We start from the raw sequence: 26,514 nt of genomic DNA, 5'->3' as shown, positions 1-26,514 counted from the left end.
ACGTAGCAAACAAAGTACGAACAGACACAACACGAAAGTTAGACATCGGTAAGCTGCAATCACAACAGATAGCCACAGCATATTCCACTCAACTAGCCCAATTGCTTAATCAAAGCACTCCTTATCCCGATAACATATCAGCGCAATGGCAAAGCATTGCCCACTCCATGCAAACAGCCGCAAAATCCATACTTGGATACCAGAGACCTCCACCAAGGAATCCATGGTATGATGAGGAGTGTAGTGCTGCCACCGAAGAGAAAAATGCGGCATATAGGGCTACTTTACAATCCGTATCAACGCGTAGCGCACAAGAGAGATACAGGGAGAAAAGGAGAGATGGAAAAGCGGTAGTGTGAAAAAATCGAGATGTACAGGAGCCAGAATGAAGTCCGAAAATTCTACCAAAGAGTCAAGCATCAAACTGATGGCTTTGGTACAGGCACATCCTTCTGTAGAGACCAGCAAGGTAATCTGGTAACTGATACAGATATTGTGCTAAGGATATGGAAAGCGCATTTTTCCAAACTGTTGGTTTCCAATAGTAGCGAAGTCGACGAAGATACCACAGATCCAATCCCAGAAGGTGGTATTGAATGTATACCACCCGGCCAACATGCGGTAAAGACAGCAATAAATCGGCTGAAGAATAATAAGGCAGCAGGAGCTGATGCCCTACCAGCCGAGCTGTTTAAAACCGGAGGCGACACGCTGATAAGGTGTATGCATCAGCTAGTTAGCACCATCTGGCAGGAAGAACGCGTACCCGACGATTGGAACCTGAGCATTCTGTGTCCCGTCCACAAGAAGGGAGATAAGTCTGTATGCTCTAAGTATAGGGGCATAAGTCTTCTCCCTATCGCCTACAAGATAGTGTCAGGGATATTGTGCGAACGACAAAAGCCAATGGTCAACGAAATAATTGGACCATACTAATGTGGCTTTAGACCTGGCAAGTCCATCATTGACCAGATATTTACCCTGCGGCAAATCCTAGAGAAGACCCAAGAGATGCAGATCAACACCTACCACCTTTTTGTCGATTATAAAGCAGCCTTTGACAGCCCGCTGCGTTCCAAGGTATTCCAAGCCATGTCTGAATTTGGTATCCCCGCACAACTCATTCGGCTTTGTAAAATTACTCTAACTGACACAAGATCTTCAGTTAAAATAGGAAAGAACCTCTCCGAAGAGTTTTGTACCAAAAGAGGTTTCAGGCAAGGAGACAGCCTTTCGTGTGATCTTTGCAACATCCTGCTAGAAAAGGTTATACGAGAGGCAAACGTCAAAAGAAGTGGCACAATCGACACCAATAGCCACTTGTTACTTGTTACATGATACCTTTATGAAGGTCGAAGGAGAATCTGCTAAAGTGGGTCTGGCGGTAAACGGCGAGAATACCAAGTTGATGGTGTCGACGCGCAATGCGTCCATTGAGATGGGACCAACTGTTGAATTTGGTTCCGATAAGTTTGAGGTAGTAAAATACTTCGTATACCTCGGCACCGCCGTAAACACAACAAACGACATCAGTTGTGAAATATAAAAAAGAATTGTATTGGCCAACAGATGCTGCTTTGGCTTAAGTAAGCACTTTAAAACTAAGACCACATCTCGTCAAACAAAAACAACGTTTAAAAAACACTGATACTACCTGTGCTTATGTATGGTTCCGAAGCCTGGGTACTTGCGCAAGCAGATAAGGCAGTGCTGGGTGTGTTTGAGAGAAAAAATCTTCGAAAGATCTACGGGCCGATTTGCGTTGACGGTGAATATCGACGTCGCATGAACCACGAGCTGTATCAGCTATACAACGACATCAGTATAGATAAACGTATCGAGATGCAGCGATTACGTTGGTTAGGACATACCATAAGAATGAGCGATGATGAACCCGCTAAAAAGGCGTATAAATTCGGGCCGCATGGCGGTACACGCACAATTGGCAGGCCAAAGAATAGATGGCGCAAACAAGTGCATGAAGAGATGACAAGGCGCGGTATTTCAAAAAGCGAAGCACTAAACAGAGAGAATTGGAGATCTTTTCTTAGTTCGGTCTATGGAACAAATGTTCTGTAATGGGCCAAGTAAGTAAGTAAATCGAAATCGGTTTAGATTTGGATATAGCTCCCATATATATTTGAGGTATTGCAATACCAAACACGCTATTTATGTATGTCCGATTTCGATGAAATTTGGAATGTGTGACTGAATTTGATATAGGAATAAATGTGCCATATTTTATGGAAATCGGTTCAGATTTGGATATTGCTCCCATATATATTTCGGTCGATTTGAGGTATATGATGCACCAAACACCCTATATCCATTCAATTTTTATGCAATTTGGAATGTGTGACGGATCATATCGAAATCGTTTCAGAGTTGGATATAACTCCCATATATATTTTAAATATTCACAGTTGTTTAGGATATCATATAGTCGGCCCCGCCAGACTTTGATTCTTTACTTACTGGTTTTCAATTTGTAAGTCCGGCCGTGGTGCTAGACAAAACACACATTTTCCAACGGTGAAAAAACTCCCCAGTATTTCAGTCATGTAAAACTTCAGATTCAGCGATAAACACTCCGTCCCGTATTATAGATCTAATATGAATCGGGGGTGCACTCATTGCTATGCGACAAGTCTCCCTCCTGTCTTCGGGGATATTTGTGGGAACAGCACATGATGACTTCAGTCGAAAATCAGGCTCATTAATATTTAGCAACGACTTTGGTGTTATTCTATGAGAAGAAGACCTCCAGGTCTTCTATGCGAAAAATTCCTGCAGATCTTCTATGAGAACACCACAGGTCTTTTATTAGAAGAAAAATTCCTCCAAGTGTTCTATGAGAACACCACAGGTATTTTATCACAAGACCTCTAGTTCTTCCACAAGAAGACCTTGAGGTTTCTTATAAGCAACCTCGTGTAAGAACACGAGCACCGTTCTTGTTTGTTTAAGACAAAAAATTTCAATTATTTTAAATTCCCTACGAATTTTACTTTCACCGATTACGTTCTGTTATTTCACTTAACACCATTATCCTGATGGAAAATACCGGGTGGGATGAAATTATTAACTGGAAAAAATGGTGATATTAAATTGATTTTCATTGGCCTTTACATGGACAAGGGTACAAAAAATTTGAATGGCTTACTTTACGCGGAAGTCCTAGGAAGCGAAGAAAGAAATGGAAATGAAAGAGTTTTTATTTTACTTTCACTTCTTTCTTTCCAGTGAACAGAAAAGATTGATGCTGGCAATTCAATCAATTGGAAATTAAGGCAGATATTTTGTTTGTATGGAAAAGCGTTAAAGTCGGCGGCAGCCACTTAAAAGTAAGTTGTAAGTGTTATAAATATATGTATAAAGAAGACGAAGAGAAGAAAATAAGTAAAGCCTATTAAGTCAAAACGGTGGAATTGGGAAAGAGTCAAATAAATGAACGAGTGGGATAATAAGGTAATTAAATTATTGGTGAAGTGGGGAGAGAGGGATAGGATGGGACTTCCTATGAATAAAATGTGTTGTAATGAAAAATTTCCAAGGAAATCTCAAAACTCTTGAAAGAAAGTAAATTAAGAACAAAAATAAATGTCCTTGGAACAGTAGAAAATTAACTGAGGATGAATCAAATTTAATTAAGAAAACAACCAAATGAAAATGAAACCTTTTAAAATCTCTTCTTTGCTATTTCCTTCTTTGGCGCAAAGAAATACAGAAATACTTAACCACAAAAGAGAAGAAAATTCAAATTTAATTGTTGAAATTATTGCTTTCAACATTTTGTTGCAATTCTTTTGGGTTTTGTTTTTGTATTTTTTTTTAATTCTCATTCAATTAATTAAGCAAAGTAGTATTTGTTTTTAATTAATATAAACAAATAGAATGCGGCGAAAAAAGAAAAAAAAAATAATAAAGAACGTGCCTTGTAGCCACCATTGTAAATGCTACCGTCAACAAAAACAACAACAACAGGCAACAACGTCGGCCACTTGAAATTGCCGACATCGCTGAAGATGATTGAAAATGATGGCATACAGCGAGCTTATGAACGAACCAACGAACGAACAAATGATGACTAGTGCTTTTGTTATTTCAAATAGTTATGTACATATATATTTTTGTCCGTATGTAAGTATTTATTTGGCAAACTGTTGTTATCCGGTAGTGTGACAAAATTTAATGACAACGAGACGAAGAAGAATGAAATCTTAATAAGATTTGTAAATTATGATGAAAAGACAAGAATTTGGTTCTTAGAGAAAGAAATATGGACTCAGGTCAAATATTTTCATCCGATGGAATTTATTGCCAAAATTCCTTAAGAGTTTATTAACCCAGAAGATGAAAACACTTATTTTGTAATGACCAAAAGCGAATGGCCAATGAACCATAGATTTATTTCAATATTTGTATTCGCTACAAAATATCTTCTCTCAGAGGTTCATACGAAAATGGTATACCATCAAAGTTTCCGGTGTGGAGGTCTTTTTCTCTTCCCCTAATAGAACACCTGGGAGACTTCTTCTCATAGAAGACTTGGAGGACTTCTTCTCGTAGAAGACCTGGAGGTCTTCTTCTCATAGTAGACCTGGAGGTCTAATTCTCATAGAAGACGTGGAGGTCTTATTCTAATAGGAAACCTGGATATGTTCTTCTCATAGAAGACCTGGAGGTCTTCTTCTCATAGAATGCTTGGAGGTCTAATTCTCATAGAAGACCTGAAGGTCTTCCCAAATACCTGGAGGTTTTCTCATAGAAGACCTCATAGAAAACTCATAGAAAATTTGTAGGTCTTCTCATAGAAAACTTGGAGGTCTTCTCATAGAAAACCTGGAGGTCTTCTCATAGAAGACCTGGAGGTCTTTTCATAGAAAACCTGGAGGTCTTCTCATAAAAGACCTGGAGATCATCTCATAGAAGACCTGGAGGTTTTCTCATAGAAGACCTCATAGAAAACTCATTGAAAACTTGGAGGTCTTATCATAGAAAACTTGGAGCTCTTCTCATAGAAAACCTGGAGGTCTTCTCATAGAAAACCTGGAGGTCTTCTCATAGAAGACGTGGAGGTCTTATTCTAATAGGAAACCTGGATATGTTCTTCTCATAGAAGACCTGGAGGTCTTCTTCTCATAGAATGCTTGGAGGTCTAATTCTCATAGAAGACCTGAAGGTCTTCCCATAGAAGACCTGGAGGTCTTCTCATAGAAGACCTGGAGGTCTTCTCATAGAAGACCTGGAGGTCTTCTCATAGAAAACCTGGAGGTCTTCTCATAGAAGACCTGGAGGTCATCTCATAGAAGACCTGGAGGTCATCTCATAGAAAACCTGGAGGTTTTCTCATAGAAGACCTCATACAAAACACCCATCATAGAAAACTTGGAGCTCTTCTCATAGAAAACCTGGAGGTCTTCTCATAGAAAACCTGGAGGTCTTCTCATAGAAGACCTGGAGGTCTTCTCATAGAAAACCTGGAGGTCTTCTCATAAAAGACATGGAGGTCTTCTCATAGAAGACCAGGAGATCTTCTCATAGAAGACCTTGAGGTCTTCTCATAGAAAACCTGGAGGTCTTCTCACAGAAGACATTGAGGTCTTCTCATAGAAAACTTGGAGGTCTTCTCATAAAAAACCTGGAGGTCTTCTCATAGAAAACATGGAGGCCTTCTTATAGAAGACTCTGAAGTATTCTCATAGAAGAACCTGAGGTCTTCTCATGGGAACCTGGAGAAGAGGAGGTCTTCTTATTGAAGACCTAATGGTCTTCTTATAGAAGACCTGGAGGTCTCCCCATAGAAGACCTGGAGGTCTTCTCATAGAAGACCTGGAGATCTTCTCATAGAAGACCTGGAGGTCTTCTCATAGAAGACCTGGAGGTCTTCTCATAGAAGACCTGGAGGTCTTCTCATAGAAGACCTAGAAGTCTTCTCATAGAAGACCTAGAAGTCTTCTCATAGAAAACTCGGAGGTCTTCTCATAGAAAACTTGGAGGTCTTCTCATAGAAAACCTGGAGGTCTTCTCATAGAAGACCTGATGGTCTTTCATAGAAGACCTGATGGTCTTTCATAGAAGACCTGGAGGTCTTCTCATAGAAGACCTGGAGGTCTTTCATAGAAGACCTGGATATCTCTTCATAGAAGACCTGGAGGTCTTCTCATAGATGACCTGGAGGCCTTTCATAGAAGACCTGGAGGCCTTTTCATAGAAGACCTGGAGGTCTAATCATAGAAGACATGGAGGTCTTCTCATAGAAGACGTGGAGGTCTTCTCATAGAAGACATGGAGGCCTGTCATAGAAGACCTGGAGGTCTTTTCATAGAAGACCTGGAGGCCTTTCATAGAAGACCTGGAGGTATTTTCATAGAAGACTGGAGGTCTTCTCATAGAAGACCTGGAGGCCTTTCATAGAAGACCTGGAGGTCTTTTCATAGAAGACCTGCAGGTCTTCTCATAGAAGACCTAGAGGTCTTATCTTAAAAGACCTGGAGGTTTTCTCATAGAAAACCTGGAGGTCTTCTCATAGAAGACCTGGAGGTCTTCTCATAGAAGACCTGGAGTTCATATCATAGAAAACCTGGAGGTCTTCTCATAGAAGACCTGGAAGTCTTCTCATATAAGACCTGGAGGTCTTATCTTAGAAGACCTGGAAGGCTTCTCATAGAAGACCTGGAGGTCTTCTCATAGAAGACCTGGAAGTCTTCTTATAGAAAACCTGGAGGTCTTTTCATAGAAAACCAGGAGGTCTTCTCATAGAAGACGTGGAGGTCTTCTCATAGAACACCTGGAGGTCTTCTCATAGAAGACGTGGAGGTCTTCTCATAGAACACCTGCAGGTCTTCTCATAGAAGACCTAGAGGTCTTATCTTAAAGGACCTGGAGGTTTTCTCATAGAAAACCTGGAGGTCTTCTCATAGAAGACCTGGAGGTCTTCTCATAGAAGACCTGGAGGTCTTCTCATAGAAGACCTGGAGTTCATATCATAGAAAACCTGGAGGTCTTCTCATAGAAGACCTGGAAGTCTTCTCATATAAGACCTGGAGGTCTTATCTTAGAAGACCTGGAAGGCTTCTCATAGAAGACCTGGAGGTCTTCTCATAGAAGACCTGGAAGTCTTCTTATAGAAAACCTGGAGGTCTTCTCATAGAAAACCAGGAGGTCTTCTCATAGAAAACCTGGAGGTCTTCTCATAGAAGACGTGGAGGTCTTCTCATAGAACACCTGGAGGTCTTCTCATAGAAGACCTGGAGGTCTTCTCATAGAAAACCTGGAGGTCTTCTCATAGAAAACCTGGAGGTCTTCTCATAGAAGACCTGGAGGTCTTTTTATAGAAGACCTGGAGGTCTTCTCATAGAAGACCAAGAGGACTTATGTTAGAAGACCTGGAGGTCTTCTCATAGAAGACCAAGAGGACTTATGTTAGAAGACCTGCAGGTCTTCTCATAGAAGAGCTGGAGGTCTTCTTATAGAAGACCTGGATGTACTCTTATAGAAGACTTGGAGGTCTTTTTATAGAAGACCTGGAGGTTTTCTTATAGAGGACCTGGAGGTCTTCTTATAGAAGACCTGGAGGTCTTCTTATAGAGGACCTGGGGGTCCTCTTATAGAAGACCTGGGGGTCCTCTTATAGAAGACCTGGAGGTCTTCTTATAGAGGCCCTGGAGGTCTTCTTATAGAAGACCTGGAGGTCTTCTCATAGAAGACTTGGAGGTCTTCCCATAGAAAACCTGGAGGTCTTCTCATAGAAGACCTGGAGGTCTAATCATAGAAGACATGGAGGTCTTCTCATAGAAGACGTGGAGGTCTTTTCATAGAAGACCTGGAGGCCTGTCATAGAAGACCTGGAGGTCTTTTCATAGAAGACCTGGAGGCCTTTCATAGAAGACCTGGAGGTCTTTTCATAGAAGACCTGGAGGTCTTCTCATAGAAGACCTGGAGGCCTTTCATAGAAGACCTGGAGGTCTTTTCATAGAAGACCTGGAGGTCTTCTCATAGAAGACCTGGAGGCCTTTTCATAGAAGACCTGGAGGTCTAATCATAAAAGACATGGAGGTCTTCTCATAGAAGACATGGAGGCCTGTCATAGAAGACCTGGAGGTCTTTTCATAGAAGACCTGGAGGCCTTTCATAGAAGACCTGGAGGTCTTTTCATAGAAGACCTGGAGGTCTTCTCATAGAAGACCTGGAGGCCTTTCATAGAAGACCTGGAGGTCTTTTCATAGAAGACCTGCAGGTCTTCTCATCTCTCTCTTATCTTAAAAGACCTGGAGGTTTTCTCATAGAAAACCTGGAGGTCTTCTCATAGAAAACCTGGAGGTCTTCTCATAGAAGACCTGGAGGTCTTCTCATAGAAGACCTGGAGGTCTTCTCATAGAAGACCTGGAGGTCTTCTCATAGAAGACCTGGAGGTCTTCTCATAGAAGACGTGGAGGTCTTCTCATAGAACACCTGGAGGTCTTCTCATAGAAGACCTGGAGGTCTTCTCATAGAAAACCTGGAGGTCTTCTCATAGAAGACCTGGAGGTCTTCTTATAGAAGACCTGGAGGTCTTCTCATAGAAGACCAAGAGGACTTATGTTAGAAGACCTGGAGGTCTTCTCATAGAAGAGCTGGAGGTCTTCTTATAGAAGACCTGGATGTACTCTTATAGAAGACTTGGAGGTCTTTTAATAGAAGACCTGGAGGTCTTCTCATAGAAGACCTGGAGGCCTTTCATAGAAGACCTGGAGGTCTTCTCATAGAAGAGCTGGAGGTCTTCTCATAGAAGACCTGGAATTCTTCTCATAGAAAACCAGGAGGTCTTCTCATAGAAAACCTGGAGGTCTTCTCATAGAAGACGTGGAGGTCTTCTCATAGAAGACGTGGAGGTCTTCTCATAGAAGACGTGGAGGTCTTCTCATAGAACACCTGGAGGTCTTCTCATAGAAGACCTGGAGGTCTTCTCATAGAAAACCTGGAGGTCTTCTCATAGAAGACCTGGAGGTCTTCTTATAGAAGACCTGGAGGTCTTCTCATAGAAGACCAAGAGGACTTATGTTAGAAGACCTGGAGGTCTTCTCATAGAAGAGCTGGAGGTCTTCTTATAGAAGACCTGGATGTACTCTTATAGAAGACTTGGAGGTCTTTTTATAGAAGACCTGGAGGTTTTCTTATAGAGGACCTGGAGGTCTTCTTATAGAAGACCTGGACGTCTTCTTATAGAGGACCTTGGGGTCCTCTTATAGAAGACCTGGAGGTCTTCTTATAGAGGACCTGGAGGTCGTCTTATAGAGGACCTGGGGGTCCTCTTATAGAAGACCTGGAGATCTTCTTATAGAGGCCTTGGAGGTCTTTTTATAGAAGACCTGGAGGTTTTCTCATAGAAGACTTGGAGGTCTTCCAATAGAAAACCTTGAGGTCTTCTCATAGAAGACCTGGAGGTCATATCTTAGAAGACCTGGAGGTCTTCTCATAGAAGACCTGGAGGTATTCTCATAGAAGACCTGGAGGTCTTCTCATAGAAGACCTGGAGGTCTTCTCATAGAAGACCTGGAGGTCTTCTCATAGAAGACCTGGAGGTCTTCTCATAGAAGACCTCATAGAAAACCTGGAGGTCTTCTCAGAGAAAACCTGGAGGTCTTCTCATAGAAAACCTGGAGGTCTTCTCAGAGTAAACCTGGAGGTCTTCTCATAGAAAGCCTGGAGGACCTGGAGGTCTTCTTATAGAAGACCTGGAGGACCTAGAGGTCATCCCATAGAAGACCTGGAGGTCTTCTCATAGAAAACCTGGAGGTCTTCTCATAGAAAACCTGGAGGTCTTCTCACGGAAAACCTGGAGGTCTTCTCATAGAAGACGTGGAGGTCTTCTCATAGAACACCTGGAGGTCTTTTCATAGAAGACCTGGAGGTCTTCTCATAGAAAACCTGGAGGTCTTCTCATAGAAAACCTGGAGGTCTTTTCATAGAAGACCAAGAGGACTTATCTTAGAAGACCTGGAGGTCTTCTCATAGAAGAGCTGGAGGTCTTCTCATAGAAAACCTGGAGGTCTTCTTATAGAAGACCTGGATGTACTCTTACAGAAAACCTGGAGGTCTTCTTACAGACGACCTGGAGTTCTTCTTATAGAAAACCTGGAGGTCTTCTCATAGAAAACCTGGAGGTCTTCTCATAAAAGACCAGGAGGTCTTCTCATAAAAGACCTTGAGGTCTTCTCATAGAAAACCTGGAGGTGTTCTCATAGAAAACCTGAAGGCCTTCTCATAGAAAACCTGGAGGTCTTCTCATAGAAGACTTGGAGGTCTTCCCATAGAAGACCTGGAGGTCTTTTCATAGAAGACCTGGAGGTCTTCTCATAGAAGATCTGGAGGTCTTCTCATAGAAGACCTGTAGGCCTTTCACAGAAGAGCTGGAGGTCTTCTCATAGAAAACTTTATAGAAGACCTGTAGGTCTTCTTATAGAAGACCTGTAGGTCTTCTTATAGAAGACCTGTAGGTCTTCTTATAGAAGGAGGTCTTCTCATATAATACCTGGAGGAGCTGTAGACCTGGAAGAGCTGTAGACCTTCTAAGAGAATGCTTAGAGATGTTCCCAAGGGCTTTCCCACCTGCAGATGATCCGAATGTCTTCTTATAGAAGACCTGACTGTATTCTTATAAAATAACTGGAAATCTCATTGTGGAAGACATTGAAGTCATCTCATAGATGTTCTGGAGATGACTTCAATGCTCGGATGCTCGTTGAAGCCCTGGAAGAGGAAGTCCTAGAAATCTCCTAATAGAAGGCCGTGAATTCTTACTATAAAAAAGGCTTCCTTAGAGATGACCTAATGGACATCTTGTAGATTAATTCATTGATTGATGACGATACCACATTACCAACATAAATAACTCTCATCAGATAAAATAAATCATCTTAACTTAATTAATTAACTGTTATACGAATTTATTTCTTGAATCATCACTTGCACTGCATTTCCATTATCTCCCGAAAAAAAATATAAAATTAACGAAATGGCGTAATTTTTCATTCCAATTCACCCAAAAGAAAAAAAAAACAAACTTGCGTCATTACCACTAAATTTGGTGTTGAGTGTTCAATAACTGACCTTAGAAACCTTTCAACAACATGACTCGCATACCGGCCGATCGACGGTCATTCATTATTTCGAACATTTTGAAATAAGCTCATAAAAATAAAGGCATTATTTGCGTATATTGTTGTTTTTCTTCTGTTTTCTATTTCCAAAACGCTTTGCAAATTTTTTGTTGGTTTAAAGAAAACAACAAATTTAAACACACAAAAAACAAACCACACAAAATATATGATATCATCGTCATCAAACAACAAAAAAGCACAACAAATAGCAACAACAACATCATCACCTACATCAATGAACATTTGAAATAAAAACATTTAAATTCTAGGTTAATGCCTTTCTTTGCAGCGGCATCATCACCACCCTCACCTTTACCACCCCTCCAACAAATTTATTGGTTCTTAACAGAAAATTACGTCGTCCAAAAGACCTGAAATAGGAACATGACTTCATTAGCTGAATGATGTTTTATTGGGGGGCGGGTATGGGTGGATGGATGGCTGGTTGAATGTTAACTGCTTTATCATTCAAAATAATTTAAGGTTCTATTCCAAGATAACAAACACTTTGGGTGATTTTTGTTTTTATTCCTTTTTCTCCCATTTGCCTTTTGTTTCTTATCAGTCAAATGCCATTTGTCATGAGCCATCGTATTTCAATTGCAATTTACTTTCAACTTTAAAACAATAGATGCAGTTAATAAAGATAAGAGAAGTCTTTGTTGTTGTTATTTTTGTTGATAATATACCGGTGATTTTTTTTCGAGAAATAGCTATGCATGTTGGTGGTGGAGGGGATGAATGAAGTTTATAAAAAATCTACAATGATGCTATAGAATATTTCCTAATCACATTTATTAGACTCAACTGATTAAAAATTTAAGAAGAAATGTAGTATAACAGTTTATAACAGAATATGTCCTAATCAAATTTATTAAATTGGACTTACATTTGAAGAAAAATCATGTATAATTCTTCAAAAATGTGTTAAGGTAATTTCTCAAACATTTACAATAAAATTTCATGTTTAACAGAACGCTTTCCTTAGTTAGCTAACCTGTATAACAGTTTCAACAAATCAAAGTGTAATAAAGATATTCATTTCAGTTGATTATTAAACTTTTTGAAATTTTACAATTTTATTAAATTCAACTGATTAAAATTTGAAGAAAAATTCAGTATAACAGTTTATAACAGTTAGAAGAACTGTTATACTCGTCATTAATACGTAAAAAAAATCACAAAATAATTATGTCTCCTTCTTCGAGGGTTCCCTAAGTTAAATCACTTGTATAACAGTTTCGAAAAATAAAATGTATTAAAAAATATTTACAAAAATAATGAGATTTTATAGAATTTATTAAAATTATTATATGCCATAATTTTTTACATTTAACTGATAAAAAAATTTAAGAAAAGATTCTATATAGCAGTTTATAACAGTTAGGAGAAACCGTTATACTCTTCAAAAATATGTAAAGAAAATTATTAAAAAAAATCACAAAATAATTATGATTCCTTTTTCGAGGGTTCCCTAAGTTAAATCACTTGTATAACAGTTTGTATAAAGGAAGTCATTTCAGTTTATCATATTTTTTAAATTTTATTTAATTCAACTGATTAAAATTCAGTATTACAGTTTATAACATTTAGAAAAACTGTTATACTCGTCATTAATATGTAAAGAAAATTATTAAAAAAATCACAAAATAATTATGTTTCCTTCTTCGAGGGTTCTCCAAGTTAAATCACTTGTATAACAGTTGGGAAAAATAAAATGTAAATAATATTTACAAAAATAATGAGATCTTATAGAATTTATTAAAATTATTATATGCCATAATTTTATTACATTTAACTGATTAAAATTTGAAGAAAATGTTCTACATAACAGTTTAAAACTGTTAGGAGAAACTGTTATACTCTTCAAAAATATGTAAAATTATGCTTTACAAATTTACATTATAATTGGGTCTTATTTTTTAAGGTTTAGTTTGCTAAACTGTATCATAGTTTCAACAAAATAGAATATAGTAAAGAAAGATTTAATGGAATTTTTTTATATTTTATTTATAAACAATAATGAAAAATAAGTAAGACAGTTTACGAACCTCAAACTAGAATATAGAATAATAGTCTTCTGCTGCAGTATCAGTGATCATACAGTATAAAGTTGAAAATATGTGGATTTATATGAAATAGTTGATGAGATTTCATTTCCGATTTTGTCCCTTCATTGCTATTTGTCAACATCTTTGACAGAACTCCTGTATTATTTTGTTATATTAGGATCGTTTGCGTCAAGAATAACTTCCCATAAAAATCAACAGATTTTAAATATAAAATGCAGTCGTATAACAGTTTATGAATACTATTAAAATATTTTAAATATGCGAAAAAAAAAAGGATTAAAATTCACAATTTTAAACTTGATGGGATACAATGTATGTTGTTGTCCCTTCATGGACATTTGCCAACTTGTTTCACAGAACACCTGTGTCATTTTTTATATGAAGAATCGATTCCGTGCATCCAGAATAATTTTCCATCATAATCAACTGATTTTAAAGATACAATGAGGCCGTATAACAGCTTATGAATACTGTCAAATAATTTTAAATATGCAAATCAAAAAATATACAGGATTTTCAATCAGAATCCATGATTTCAGAACTGTGATACAACGTTAAAACAGTTAATAAAGACTGTTATACTAGTTCAAAATAAATTTATTCAAAAGCTTCTAATTAAATTCGATATTATATTTCATTATTTTAAGCATATTTTTTTACTTTGAGGCTTTGTATAACAATTTAAATACCATCATTGCAATTTGAGACCTCTAACTTAGCAAAGTACACCTTATTTGAGAATATTTTACTCAAGCTTTATATCTTTCCATATAGCCAATAAAAAAATTTAGTGAGTCTACTAATGGACTTTATTACATAATATATTATTTTGTTGTATAGAGAACAGATTCTTTGCATTACGAATTATTTTCCATCGGGATTTGCTGATTTTGAAACAATTTCCAGCTGTATAACAGTTAGCGTAAGCTGTTATTTTATTTTATATGAGCATTCTGTTCGCCAAGTATGATTTTCCATTATAAATCAGTTGATTTTGAAGTAATATTCAGCTGTATAACAGTTTGTTTAAGCTGTTATAATATTTTAATTATGCAAAATAAACTATGTTCGATCCAAAATTAATCATTATAAAACTATTATAAACCAGTATGACAGTTTCTGAAAACTGTTATACTGATGCAGAATCCATTCATTTCTACGTTTCCCAATATCAGAACGTGAATAATGATTTTGCATCGAAATATGTTGATTTTATAGTAATATCCAGCTGTATAACAGTTTGTTAATCTATTCTGTTCTAAGACAAAATGTTATATAACCCAGAATGGATTAGTATATACATTTATAATTTTATCTGATATTGTTTTTCGTTATTTTAGGCCTATTTTGTCAAATGCCATTTGTCATGAGCCATCGTATTTCAATTGCAATTTACTTTCAACTTTAAAACAATAGATGCAGTTAATAAAGATAAGAGAAGTCTTTGTTGTTGTTATTTTTGTTGATAATATACCGGTGATTTTTTTTTCGAGAAATAGCTATGCATGTTGGTGGTGGAGGGGATGAATGAAGTTTATAAAAAATCTACAATGATGCTATAGAATATTTCCTAATCACATTTATTAGACTCAACTGATTAAAAATTTAAGAAGAAATGTAGTATAACAGTTTATAACAGAATATGTCCTAATCAAATTTATTAAATTGGACTTACATTTGAAGAAAAATCATGTATAATTCTTCAAAAATGTGTTAAGGTAATTGCTCAAACATTTGCAATAAAATTTCATGTTTAACAGAACGCTTTCCTTAGTTAGCTAACCTGTATAACAGTTTCAACAAATCAAAGTGTAATAAAGATATTCATTTCAGTTGATTATTAAACTTTTTGAAATTTTACAATTTTATTAAATTCAACTGATTAAAATTTGAAGAAAAATTCAGTATAACAGTTTATAACAGTTAGAAGAACTGTTATACTCGTCATTAATATGTAAAAAAATCACAAAATAATTATGTCTCCTTCTTCGAGGGTTCCCTAAGTTAAATCACTTGTATAACAGTTTCGAAAAATAAAATGTATTAAAAAATATTTACAAAAATAATGAGATTTTATAGAATTTATTAAAATTATTATATGCCATAATTTTTTACATTTAACTGATAAAAAAATTTAAGAAAAGATTCTATATAGCAGTTTATAACAGTTAGGAGAAACCGTTATACTCTTCAAAAATATGTAAAGAAAATTATTAAAAAAAAATCACAAAATAATTATGATTCCTTTTTCGAGGGTTCCCTAAGTTAAATCACTTGTATAACAGTTTGTATAAAGGAAGTCATTTCAGTTTATCATATTTTTTTAAATTTTATTTAATTCAACTGATTAAAATTCAGTATTACAGTTTATAACAGTTAGAAAAACTGTTATACTCGTCATTAATATGTAAAGAAAATTATTAAAAAAATCACAAAATAATTATGTTTCCTTCTTCGAGGGTTCTCCAAGTTAAATCACTTGTATAACAGTTGGGAAAAATAAAATGTAAATAATATTTACAAAAATAATGAGATTTTATAGAATTTATTAAAATTATTATATGCCATAATTTTATTACATTTAACTGATTAAAATTTGAAGAAAATGTTCTACATAACAGTTTAAAACTGTTAGGAGAAACTGTTATACTCTTCAAAAATTTGTAAAATTATGCTTTACAAATTTACATTATAATTGGGTCTTATTTTTTAAGGTTTAGTTTGCTAAACTGTATCATAGTTTCAACAAAATAGAATATAGTAAAGAAAGATTTAATGGAATTTTTTTATATTTTATTTATAAACAATAATGAAAAATAAGTAAGACAGTTTACGAACCTCAAACTAGAATATAGAATAATAGTCTTCTGCTGCAGTATCAGTGATCATACAGTATAAAGTTGAAAATATGTGGATTTATATGAAATAGTTGATGAGATTTCATTTCCGATTTTGTCCCTTCATTGCTATTTGTCAACATCTTTGACAGAACTCCTGTATTATTTTGTTATATTAGGATCGTTTGCGTCAAGAATAACTTCCCATAAAAATCAACAGATTTTAAATATAAAATGCAGTCGTATAACAGTTTATGAATACTATTAAAATATTTTAAATATGCGAAAAAAACAAAGGATTAAAATTCACAATTTTAAACTTGATGGGATACAATGTATGTTGTTGTCCCTTCATGGACATTTGCCAACTTGTTTCACAGAACACCTGTGTCATTTTTTATATGAAGAATCGATTCCGTGCATCCAGAATAATTTTCCATCATAATCAACTGATTTTAAAGATACAATGCGGCCGTATAACAGCTTATGAATACTGTCAAAGTATTTTAAATATGCAAATCAAAAAATATACAGGATTTTCAATCAGAATCCATGATTTCAGAACTGTGATACAACGTTAAAACAGTTAATAAAGACTGTTATACTAGTTCAAAATAAATTTATTCAAAAGCTTCTAATTAAATTCGATATTATATTTCATTATTTTAAGCATATTTTTTTACTTTGAGGCTTTGTATAACAATTTAAATACCATCATTGCAATTTGAGACCTCTAACTTAGCAAAGTACACCTTATTTGAGAATATTTTACTCAAGCTTTATATCTTTCCATATAGCCAATAAAAAAATTTAGTGAGTCTACTAATGGACTTTATTACATAATATATTATTTTGTTGTATAGAGAACAGATTCTTTGCATTACGAATTATTTTCCATCGGGATTTGCTGATTTTGAAACAATTTCCAGCTGTATAACAGTTAGCGTAAGCTGTTATTTTATTTTATATGAGCATTCTGTTCGCCAAGTATGATTTTCCATTATAAATCAGTTGATTTTGAAGTAATATTCAGCTGTATAACAGTTTGTTTAAGCTGTTATAATATTTTAATTATGCAAAATAAACTATGTTCGATCCAAAATTAATCATTATAAAACTATTATAAACCAGTATGACAGTTTCTGAAAACTGTTATACTGATGCAGAATCCATTCATTTCTACGTTTCCCAATATCAGAACGTGAATAATGATTTTGCATCGAAATATGTTGATTTTATAGTAATATCCAGCTGTATAACAGTTTGTTAATCTATTCTGTTCTAAGACAAAATGTTATATAACCCAGAATGGATTAGTATATACATTTATAATTTTATCTGATATTGTTTTTCGTTATTTTAGGCCTATTTTGTATTTTGCGGTCATGTATAACAGTTAAAATAGCGTAATTACAATTTGAGACCTTTATTCTACCAATATTTAGCTCAAGGCTTATGTCATACTATATTATTTCGATACATGAATAAGAGATCCTGTGCTTCAAGAATAATTTTCTTTCAAAAAGTGTTGATTTTTAAGTAATATCCAGTTGTATAACAGTTTGTCAAGAATGAATTCCCATTAAACATCTGTAGATTTTGAAGTAATATTCAGCTGTATAACAGTTTGTTTAAGCTGTTATAATATTTTAATTATGCAAAATAAACTATGTTCGATCCAGAATCCATTCATTTCTACGTTTCTCAATGTCAGAACGTGAAGAATGATTTTCCATCGAAATATGTTGATTTTAATGTAATATCCAGCTGTATAACAGTTTGTTAATCTATTCTGTTCTAAGACAAAATGTTATATATCCCAGAATGGATTAGTTTATACATTTGTAATTATATCTAAAATTATAGTTCGTTATTTTAGGCCTATTTTATATTTTGAGGTCATGTATAACAGTTAAAATAGCGTAATTACAATTTGAGACCTTTATTCTACCAATATTTAGCTCAAGGTTTATGTCATACTATATTATTTTGATATATGAATAAGAGATCCTGTGCTTCAAGAATAATTTTCAATCTAAAAATGTTGATTTTTAAATAATATCCAGTTGTATAACAGTTTGTGAAAATATCAAATATCGATTTCAGACCCCTATTTAGGGGAAGTACACATTATCTGCCAATACTTAGCTCAAGCTTACGTCATGCGATTTGATTTTGAAGTAATATCCAGTTGTATAACAGTAAATTATAAAAACTTGTAATACCTAAAAATCGGTTATGTTCAAAATTTATCATCGTACTTGATGTTATTATGTATTTTTGGAATCTTTTCATGCAGCTATTTGCCTTGTATAACAGTTTAAATTATATTTGTATAATTTAGGGCCCTTTGAGGTAGCGAAGTACTTTTTAGTAGTTAAAATCTAATACAAGTAAAATATTATAAAATATACCGTTGGTCATCCACCAAATTCTATTAATTTTTCGCTGACAAACTACAGTATAACAGCTTATGAAAATTGTTATAATATCTGTTATTAGTAAAATAACATTTGGGATGTATTTTCTTTTCAAGCCTATGTATTTCAAAGTCCTGTACAGTAGTATAACAGCTTATGAAAACTCTTATATTTTCCCAAATTAGGTAATTTTATACGTCTTCTCTAGTTTTTATTATTTTTGTTTGCTATTTTAGCCCTTTTTAATAGAGAGCTGTTCTTTATAGAAATTTTAACTGAATAAAGGTAGTTTATAACAGTAATTGAGCCACTAAAATATCTAAATATCCATGTATAATATATTGAAATATATTATTATTCGTATAAAAAGTAAAGTTTATGCATCTGATAAATATCTTATATAGAAATCTTTTAAATATACACTAATTAAACTCAGTATAACAGTTAGAACAAATTGTTATATTGCAAAAGGGGGTATGAAAAATTGGTAGAATATATTTTCTATTAAAATCTAAACATATCAAATTATTTTACAACAGTATAACAGTTTAAGAAAACGTTATAATTTCCTTAAGTTATTGGTTTTTTTTAATTTCTCTTAATATTTTGGTTACATATGTTATTTAAGGCCTAGTTGGTTGTTTAAAAACATTTTATGGTGGCGAAGGGTCCATTAATATGGTTAAAAATGGTACGCATATTGTCGAAATTGTTCTGCAGTAGCTTATATTTGTAAATAGGAAAAACAAAACTAATTTCTAAGTCGAATCGAAGCTATTTACCATCAAAATATGTATATAACAGTTCCAATTGCCTTAAGAACATGTGTATAACAGTTTTTATTGCTGTTATAAACTGATCCCTGATTAATATATGCGTGAAGTCTGCTTCCAAATATAGATTTATTGAATTTTAGGCATTTTAAATTGTTATACAATAGTATACTGTTAAACTGTTATACAAGAATACAATAGATTTATCACAACTATGCGAAACTAATTTCTAAGTCGAATCTAAGCTATTTACCTTCAAAATGTGTAAATAACAGTTCCAATTGCCTCAAGAACATGTGTATAACAGTTTTTATTGCTGTTATAAACTGATCCTTTATTAATATATGCGTGAAGTCTGCTTCCAAATGTAGATTTGTTAAATTTTTGGCATTTTAAATTGTCATACAATAGTACACCATTAAACTGTTATACAAGAATATAACAGATTTATCACAACTATATATTATAATTAAACGAATTTTATATTTCACCTAATTTTTAAATGTTCTGCTTGTTATAGTTTTTTACATTTTAAACTATTATACAAGAGTATAACAGTTTCTATAAAACTGTTATAATATCAGAAATTTTTAAATTTCACTTGATTTTTGTGTTCTTCTTGTTATTTTATTTTGTTTTTGCATAAATCAGCCTTTACTTCCTAACATGTCTACAAACAAAAATCTACACAGTTATATAAGAGTATAACACTTTTATACCTACTGTTATAATATAACGAATTTTAAAATGAACTTAATTTAAAATTTATTACATTAAATTTTTAAATGTTCTGCTTGATATAGTTTATTACATTGTAAACTGTTATACAAGATTATAACAGTTTCGATAAAACTGTTATAACTTTAGAACATGTTAAATTTCACTTAATTTTTTGTTCTTCTTGTTATTTTATTTTGTTTTTGTATAAATCACCCTTTACTTTCCAACATGTCTACAAACAAATATCTACACAATTACTATATAAGAGTATAACACTTTTAAACCAACTGTTATAATTTACGAATTTTAAAATGCACCTAATTTTTAATTATTTTTCTTGTTATAGTTTATTACATTTTAAACTGTTATACAAGAGTATAACAGTTTGGGTAAAACTGTTATAATTTCAGCAAATTTTAAATTTCGCCTAATTTTTTATATTCTTATCGTTATTTTTCTTTGTTTTTGTATAAATAACCCTTTACTGTCCAACAGGTCAGCAAGACAAAGATCTATAACGAAAAATCCATATTTCTGCTGCACTGGTTTAAACAAAATTTATTAGCTACCCATTAATGAAATATTTCATGTATAAACATTATGCCATCAATGTAAAGAGCAACAACAAAAAGGGCGGGCGGCAGAGGAAAAATATTAAAAAGATTTATTGGTTTTAATATTTTTGTTATTTTCCCCTACCGAGGCGGAAAATATCTTCGTCTATTGTATACAAAGAAAAACATCTTTAGAGAATAACTTTATTTTAAGAATATTCACATGGACTTAGTTGAGCTATATATGCATGTATTAGTATTGTATTAGTCCATATATATTTTAGATATTCATACGTATGTATGACTATACAAAATAATTTGTTTATTTTATTGTCTGCTTTGGTTTTTTGTGTATTTTTAGAATTCTTCTTTTTGGCGAAACATTGCTGGTGGTGGTGGCAACAACAAAGAATTTTGGTTTTTTGACGTCGCTATCAAATCAGTTGGAAAGTCGAAACAACAATAACAACCAGAAGAAAGCAAGCAACGGCTAAAATTCTGCCAACAGAAACATTTTTGTTAGCAAAAACACACAAAGCAAAGAAATCACTCAAACAAAATAGAAACGCCGTACAAAGAACAACACAAAGATCGGGACGCGCGCTTTCAATCGTCGTTACAAAGGAAATAGGAAAACAATATGAAAATTACAATAGCCACGAGTTATAGTTAGTAGCAACAACAACAAGAACATCAGCAACACAAAACGACCACACAACTAAATATCTATTCCCCCCCAATAGAGAGCGAAAGAGCAAAAATATAAAATACTTTGACCACACACCAAAATCACACAAAAAAACTGGCACCACAATTGGTACCAGGGAACCATTAGGCACCGTTAAATACAGCACAACACATTTCCCTATATTTCCGCCAATCTGCCCAAAAAAAACAAAACAAAAAACTACAACAACGACACTAAACACGTTCTATACCTCAACAAACACACCTACAACGAACATTTTTTTTTTTTTGCTTTGAAAAGAAAATCGCTTAACAAAAGATTCCGCAACAACATCGAGGGAAAACATGAAATTGCCAAAATAAAAATTCGGAACATTATCAAGAAAATTAGTTCGAAGTAAAACTTTCTGCCGGGCACAACACGGGGCACCACACGAAAGCGTATAACACGAATGAACAAAAAACGAAGAAAAAACACATGCCTTGCAACACGCACGCACGGGGTAAGGCTAGGAAAACGTCATTAATGTTTACAAAAACAAGAAGAAGAAATATTACAAAACAACAATAACGTCATTGGATACGTTTTCCTGAAATTCAGCTGTGGCAGTGCTTTTCCTTTTTCTTAGTTGTTTTGTGAACAAAGAAATCAACAACAAAAAATCTAAAAAAATTCTAATAGAAATATCAAAATAATAAAAGAAAAGTTGCAGAAAAGAAGAAAAAGTGAAGAAGAAATTATAACAATAATTTGTATGCAAAAATTATGAATTCCACATTAAACGGAAATTAAAATAATGTTAAAAGAGAAACAAAAGCCAACTCTAATAGCAAAATAATTAAAAAAGAAATTATTACACCATTAGTGCATTAAGAAATAACAAAGAAAAAAGATTCAGTGGAAACAAAAACAAAAATCAAATAAAAATTGTGAAAAAAATTTAAGAAGAATTTTGTGATACAAAATAAATAATATAGAATAATAAATTCTATATTAAAAAATAGCATAAAAATCAAATCGGATCTATATTAAAAGTGCACTTCGCAAAAAGAATAACAAAACTCCTGTATTTTTTATAATGAAATATATAAACAGCAATATATACAAAAAACTTTTAATGTTTAAAAAATGAATATAATAGTACGTTTATTAGCCGGATTCAACAATCCCACTGGGTTTTAAATGTCAATTCCATTGGTTGTATTTCAAATAAATCCTCAAAAAGAAGGTTAACCCTGCAAAAGGCTGTAATATAAACATGGCCTAAAACATGAGGATTTATTTGCCTCCAGTGTTGCAAACTAAAAACGGTGCATATAATCTTGTTTCCGAGCAAATTTAGTGATTTTTGCAACTGTTATAATTCAGTATAACAGTTTCTCCAAACTGTTATACTGCACGATAATGTTAAATTTTTATCCTTCGATTCATTAATAACAATGTTTGATGTAGTATTAGGGTTCCTTGTGGCTTTGGTCCAAATTATAACAGTCTTAAAAGTGTTATAATTAACATTGATATGGAAATTACGCAAATATGGTTACAGAACATTTCCTTTTATAATGGTTTATCGTTTTTTAACAGTTTTTGAAAAAATTTTATAAACTATGGAAATGCTTAGGTTTTCAAAATAAGCAGTTGGGGTGTTGATCTCTTACCTCAATACCATAAAACCCCTAAAGGAAGATGAAAGATATAATATTACGAAAAAAATATTATTTCAGAGCAAATTGAGAAAATGCAAAAACTTTAATAAAGTAGTATAACAGTTTTCCCAAACTGTTATAATGTACGAAACAAATTATTTTTTTTTTGTCCTACGCTGCAATTACAATAATCTGTGCTCTAAATAATGATTTCATTTTGTTTTGGTGCATATTATAACAGTTTTTTTAAGTGTTATAATCAATTTTGATATTGAAAAATTATGCTACAAAGAAGAGAAACACTCCCTTCTACAAAAATTATTTATTATTAAACTATAATAGGTAGGTATAACAGTTTATGAAAACTGTTATAACTAATGTACCATTAATACAACTTTGTATAAAAGTTTATGGATGCTGCTACAATATCTCAAATACGCAAAATTAATAGTAAAACAGTTTCCCAAACTGTTATAAAATTTTTCCAAAATGTTATACTGTACGAAACAAATTATTTGTTATCCTTCGCTTCAATTACAATAATCTGTGGTCTAAATAATGATTTCATTTTGTTTTGGTGCATAATATAACAGTTTTTAAAGTGTTATAATCAATTTTGATATTGAAAAATTGTGATACAAAGAAGAGAAACACTTTCTTCTACAATATTTATTTAATTTTAAACTATAATACATAGGTATAACAGTTTATGAAAACTGTTATAACTAATTTTCCACTAATACAACTTTGTATAAACGTTTATGGATGCTGCTACAATATCTCAAATATGTAAAATTACAAGTGGATACATTGTAATGCAAATGTATAGCAGTTTACAAAAACCGTTATAATATTTAAACAAATCTAAATTGGTTGAACATTTTCTCATGAAAGATAAGACCACAATGTATAGAATACCACTAGGTCTACTCATGGAAGACCACTCGAATCTTTCCTAAAAGACCATGCGGTCTTTTCATAGAAGACCATGAGGTCTCCTTACGGATGACCAGCAGGTTTCCTCGACATGTTTTCTCATAGCATTGAAACCCATTGCGTTGAAACCCACTACTTTGTCTCAGTGAAGATCATTGTGTGTCATTGAAGACCTTTAGGTCTTCTCATGGAATACCCTTTATTCTTCTAGTATAAGGCTCTTAGGTTCCTCTTCTTTGAAAAGCCGACAAGGCCTTCTTTAAGAAGATCAGTATATTTCCTTATAACGCAATTGGATTCTTCAACAGGGCTTCTTTTGTCGATAGAAGACTTCAAAAGTTCTTCTGTTGTCAGTAGAAGACCTCAAGAGATCATATGTTGTCTATAGAAGACCTCAAGAGGTTTCTGTTATCTGTAGAGACTTTAAGAGGGATTCTGTTGCAGAAGACTTCAAAAGTTCTTCTCTTGTCGATGGAAGACCACAAGAGGTCTTCTGTTTTCTGGAGAATACCTTTAAAGATTTTCTGTTTTCTGTAGAAGGCACCAATTGGTACTCTCTGCAGAAGACCAGAACTTATATATGGAAGACCTCAAGAGCTTTTTTGTTGTCTGTATAACATCTCAATAAGTTTTCTGTTGCCCATAGAAAACCTCAAAAGATTTTCGATTGCCTATAGAAGGCCTCAAGAGGTCTTCTGTTTTTATGGAAGACCTCACATAATCTTTCGTTGTCTATAGAAGACCTCAAGAGATCTATATGGTGAACCTCATTAAGTCTTCTGTTGTCTATTGAAGACTTCAAGAGGTATTCTGTTGTCTATGGAAGGCCTCAATAAGTCTTCCGTTACCTATAGAAGACCTCAAGAGATCTTCTGTAGTCTACAGATGACTTCAAGACATCTGCTGTTGTCTATTGAAGGCATCAAGATGTCTTCCGTTTTCTATTGCCTGAAGAAGACCTCAAGTGGTTTTCTGTTACGTGTAGAAAACCACAGTGGTCTTCTGTTTTCTACACACAGTGGTCTTCTGTTTTCTACAGGAGACCTCAACATGTCTTCTGTTGACGATTAAAAGCCCTAAGGGGTATTATGTTATATAAAGAAAACTTCAAGAGGTCTTCTGTCGTCTATGGAAGACCTCAAGAGATCTTCTGTTGTCTATAGAAGATACCGAGAGGCCTTCCGTTGTTTACGGAAGACCTCAAGCGATCTTTTGTTCTCCATAGAAGACATTAATAGTTCAGCGGTTGTCTCAAGAGGTCTCCTGTTGCCTATAAAATACCTCAATAAATTTTCCGAATACCTCAAGGGATTTTCTGTTAATATGTTTCTGTTGTCAATAGAAGACCTCAAGATATCTTCTGTTGTCTATATAAGACTTCAAGAAGTCTTCTCTTGTCTATATAAGACTTCAAGAGGTCTTGTGTTATCTATAGAAGACCACCAGAGGTCGTCTGTTGTCTGTACAAGGCCTCAATAAATCTGATGTTGTCTATAGAAGTCCTAAACAGGTATTCTGTTGTATATCGAAGGCATTAAGAGGTCTTCTGTTGTCTATATAAGACCAGAGAGGTCTTCCGTTTTCTATAGAAGAACACAAGAAGTCTTCTGTTCTCTATAGAAGACTTTAAGAGGTCTTCTGTTGTCAATAGACCACCTCCATGGGTATTATATATTCTGTTGAGGACCTCCAGAGGTGTTATGTTGTCTATAGAAGGTCTCTGTTGTTTATGGAAGACCTCCGTAGGTCTTATATTGTCTATGGAAGACCTCAAGAGGACTACTGTTGTCTATAGAAGACCTCAAGGGGTCTTCTTTTTCTTAAAGAAGACCTAAATAGATATTCGGTTACCTGTAGAACACTTAAAGCGGTCTTCTGTTGCCTATAGTAGATCTCAAGAGGTCTTCTGGGGCGTATAAAATACCCCAGATGGACTTCCGCTGCGCTTAGAAATCCCCGGAATGCTTCTGTTGCTTATAGAAGACCTCATACATTTTTTTGTTGCACATGAAGGACGTAAAGATGTCTTCTGTGGCCTATAAAAGACTTCAAGAGGTTCTCTGTTGCTTACAGTAGACCTCAAAAGATCTTCTGTTGTCTATAGAAGACTTCAATAGGTCCTATGTTGCCTACGGAAGAAGTGAAGTGGTAATCCGTTATCTTTAGAAGACTCCAAGAGGTCTTCTGTTGTCTAATGAAGACCTTTGGAGGTCTTCTGTTGTCTGTAGAAGACTTTAAAAAGACCTCAAAAAGTCTACGTTTGTCTGTAAAAGACCTCAACCGGTCTTCTGTTATCTGCTGTCAACAAAATACAATCAAAACGAAAACATGAGTCAATGTATGAGTGAAAATAGCAACAACCAAATGGTGTTTATCGTTTGTGTTTGTTCACGTATAGTGGGCATGAGGGAGAAAAGCAAATGCAAAGACAACTCAGTGGGATCGCTGAGTATACTGTATTTGCAAAAAAGCGCATCCCTGCCCTATAGCATGGGCTCAATGACCCATAAGGTCTCGAGTGAAGTAGTTGTTAAATTAAGACAGCTAAGCGACCTTTAACCTAACCCAAACTAACCTACTGATCATCTCTGAACAACAGGTCTCCTAATGGTATTCTCTGAGATGAACTAACGAGCTACTGGGAGAAAACCTGTTGGGTTGCTATGAGATATCTAATTAATCTACAATGACGACCCCTGCCATGAGTAAACATAATGGTATTTTTGG

The 26,514-nt window shown here is 34.2% G+C and overlaps 1 protein-coding gene across 16 annotated transcripts in view; it reads left to right on the top strand.

The window, feature by feature from the left end:
• Positions 1-26,514, top strand: part of sqa (spaghetti-squash activator) — a 145,505-nt gene that overhangs the window by 16,006 nt on the left and 102,985 nt on the right. For 4 of the 16 annotated variants that reach the window (XM_073957743.1, XM_073957740.1, XM_073957739.1 and 1 more), the window contains one exon: positions 20,879-21,185. The exons of 2 other annotated variants lie outside the window; for them this stretch is intronic. The gene's annotated coding sequence lies outside the window, so the exon portion shown is untranslated. Of the gene's footprint in view, positions 1-3,243; positions 3,352-20,878; positions 22,346-26,514 lie in introns of those variants that run through there. 10 more of the 16 variants (XM_073957731.1, XM_073957730.1, XM_073957729.1 and 7 more) reach the window with 7 other exon arrangements.

Source organism: Musca autumnalis, unplaced genomic scaffold, assembly GCF_047663935.1.
Source record: "Musca autumnalis isolate F117 unplaced genomic scaffold, ASM4766393v1 scaffold_5, whole genome shotgun sequence".
Taxonomy (NCBI): domain Eukaryota; kingdom Metazoa; phylum Arthropoda; class Insecta; order Diptera; family Muscidae; genus Musca; species Musca autumnalis.
Note: the sequence above shows the minus strand (reverse complement) of the source record. Positions and strands in the feature narration are given on the sequence as shown.